Below are 3,592 nucleotides of genomic sequence, written 5' to 3'. Positions count from 1 at the left end.
CAAAATAAAAAGGTTGTATCCGAGAAGGCTAGGACTTTATCTTAGGAGTGATGGGGGAGCCACTGGAAGGTTTATAGCCATGGAATAACAGATACGAGTGTTCTGGCTAAAGGGAAAGATTGGAGGGGGCTATGCCTGGACTTATAGACTCACCAATAATCCAGGAGGCTGTGTATGGTTGGAGAGAAGTGAGCAGAGCTGAGAGTTTATCAGAATGTGGACTTTAAGAAATTTGGTTTTGAGGGGCGCCTGGGTGGCTCAGTCGGTTGGGCGTCCGACTTCAGCTCAGGTCATGTTCTCACAGCTTGTGAGTTCGAGCCCCCGCCCCACGTTGGGCTCTGTGCTGACAGCTCAGAGCCTGGAGCCTGCTTCGGATTCTGTGTCTCCTTCTCTCTCCGCCCCTCCCCCACTCACGCTCTGTCTCTCTCTCTCTCCTTCAAAAATAAATAAAAAATTAAAAAATAAAAAAGAAGAAATTTGGTTTTGATTGGATGAGAAGGAAAAGGGGGCGCTGAACCAAGGAAGACACTTGCGTTGCTGGTTTGCACGATACGATCACCAGGATTCTCTGATTGCAAGTGACAGAAACATCATATGAGAAAAGAGCAAATGTATTACCCACGCGGTCACCTCTGCCCTGAAAACAAACCAAGAGGAAGCCAGAAGTAGAGCGGACTTCAGGAGCAATTGTAACCTGGCCTCAGGCAGCTTTAGGACACCCTCTTCCTCCTGGTGTCTTGCTGTCCTTCTCTATCCAACTGCAAAGAGCTCAGGACTCATATATTTAAAGCCTTGTAACCTGCCAGGAGGGCATCAGGCTCGGAAGGAGTCCTCTCTGGGAAGCCCATTTGGCTTCCTGTGAACTTGGAACAGCCAAACTTCCTCTCCCCAAAGCGCCGGGGGCTCGTGAGGACTAATGCTTTTAGCATCGATTGGCCCTCCCTGGCCCTCCTGGACTCACTGACTCACCACCACCCGCTCACAGCAGAGCTGAACACCTCATGCTGATCTGATCCTCCCCAGAGGAGGGGAGGTGAGAAGAGGGCTCTGGGCTGCCTGTGAAGTGTTGTCTTCTTCCTCACCTCAGACCTAGCCCAGATGGAATGCCTTTCAGGACTTTTCTCATTCTCTTCCCCTCCCCAGGAGTTACTATCAGGAGCCATTGTCCTTATTAGAATGAAATGGGGACCAGGAAAGGGAGGTGGTCAGAGCTAGAGAAGATGAGCGTTGGGGATGAGAATGATTATGTTGTTGGGGGAAAGATGTACAGGTCAGCTTAAATCATTCCCTCAGAAATATTTCCCACCACAGTGAAGCAAAAGATACAGGCTCTGAAGTCAGACCCCCGGCTTTAAATCTCACTGACATTTACCAACCATGTGACCTTGGGAAAGTTACTAAAACTCTGTCCATCTTCCTTTCCTCATCTGAAATGTGGTGATAATCCTACCTCATGGAGTCTTGAGAGATTTCAGTTTCATTTCCTCAATGTATGTGCCACACTTAGCACAGTCTTTGGAAAAAAATAAACTCTGGGGAAAGGACAACCACTTGTAGTTCATCCTGTTTGGTTTTATTTGTGCAACTTTCTTGATTTTGAAAAAATGGATGGACGGTTGCATGAATGGATAGATGGGTGGATGGATGGATGGATGGTGGATGGTGGATGGTGGATGGATAGATAAATCATGAATGGTTGCATAGGTGTTTGGTGGTTGGATGGATGAATGGATAGGTGTTGAATGGATAGGTGGATGATGGATGGATGGATGGATGGATGAATGGATAGATGTTGAATGGATAAGTGGATGATGGATGGATGGATGGATGGATGGAGATAGATGGATGGGTGGATCATGTATGGTTGGATGAATGTTTGATGGTTGTATGGATGGATGGGTGTTGGACGGATAGGCAGGTGATGGATGGATGGAAGGATGGATGGTGGGTTAGATGGATGTTTACTTGTCAGATGGATAGATAAGTGGTTGGATGAGATACTGAAATGTGTAATATGTAGTCCTTGTCCTCACTAAGCTCACAGTTCCGTGGAAAACAAAGAGACAGAAACAGATTATTACAATAGAGAGGCAGAAAACCCAGCCAAGGGTGTGCAGGGGGTCGGGGCAACCAGGAATTAGCCTGTCACAAGAAGAGGCCAGTTCCTGCCCTCAAGGAACTCACAATCTAATTAAATAATTAGCCACTTCAGATTCCTTTTGAAACAGAGCCAGGTGTAGATAAATCTGTATACAGAACAGTTAAGTAAACAAGGTGTACTCTAAAAGGCAGTGAGCTCAGATGTACAATAAATCCTGATTCAAAACATCATTTTCTCCTTGGAACAACCTCAGAGTTAATTCCCCAAATTTCCCAGAACACACACATTTCTTTGTCCCTGCTGCTCAGCCCTTACCTCCTCTCTGGACCGCCTGCACTACTCTGATAGGAAAATAAATACCCAAAGCCCTCTGCACCCAGCCCGCCTGCCTGCCTCAGTGTGTTACAAGGGGAAACAGATCCAATCCTCAGCCTGGAGAGCTCTGTGCCCCTCCCCCAATGGGGCGATCAGACACAGGGATCAAAGGACCACAAGCTTGTTTTCTCATTAGTGCTTCAGGTTTTAGTCTTAAACGGGAAATAATTCATGGCATGAAATGTGTAAAGTACCTGGCCGAGAGTAATTGAACGAGCCCTAGACTCAGCCCTGGTCCCGGCTCTGCCGCTGGTCACTGCGCAAACGGGGTGGGAGGGGAGGTGCTCTCAGGTCCCCATCTGTCAAACAAAAGGATCCCAACAGAATGATTTCTGAGCTCTCAGTTCTACTATCCAGCAACATATATATTTTTATTTGCAGGTTACAAATGAGGGGGGTTCAAGGGTTTTCAAAAGGGGCAAGTTTGGGGCCCCCTGTACTTAGCATCTGACACAAGAACGTGATCGTGCAGGCTCCCAGCGGTGCTGCGGGGTCCAAACCGGACCATGTCTGTCCAGGTGTTGACAAACTGTAAAGTTCTGCACCGGTGAACGGGAAGAGGGCTTTCTGGACATTCAGAGGTGTAAGCCTGGAAGAAGCAAAAGTCACACGGGGCTTCCACGTGGAGGTGAACTGTGTCACACGAGCTCTGAAGGGCCTTAGATGTCTGTTGCCCACCTCTGGGTGGGGAGCTGACGCCCAGAGAAGAACAGGGACCCCTCCTGGGAATAGAACCAGGTCTCCTCGTGACCAGGACGCTGCTCATCATGAGTGCGGGCCTGGCCAGAGCCTTGGTCCTGCAGGGTCTCGGGTCTCCTGGGGGCAACGTAAGAGCAGATTCCAAATCTCTTCTTCCAGCAGCTTCCCGGGCCGCACCTACCACAGGGCTTGGGGCGTGAGGCTTGCACTGGTGAGGACACCCACCCTTGCATTGGTAATGATGGTGTGACATGGGCAGCTGGGGAGTGGGTGTGGGGTCTCCCAGCAAATGGCAGTGGTCCAGTCACCCTCAGCCATGCTCCGGGGGCACAGAGCCAGGCTCCAGAGGGTAGTTACAAGCCAGGTTGTGGAGCCTGGTGCCCAGTGTGCAAACCAAGTCCTGCCACTTCCTTCCTG

The sequence above is a fragment of the Panthera uncia genome, assembly GCF_023721935.1.
Source record: "Panthera uncia isolate 11264 chromosome C1 unlocalized genomic scaffold, Puncia_PCG_1.0 HiC_scaffold_4, whole genome shotgun sequence".
NCBI classification, from domain to species: domain Eukaryota; kingdom Metazoa; phylum Chordata; class Mammalia; order Carnivora; family Felidae; genus Panthera; species Panthera uncia.
The sequence above is the reverse complement of the archived record's forward strand: the minus strand, read 5'-3'. Positions refer to the sequence as shown.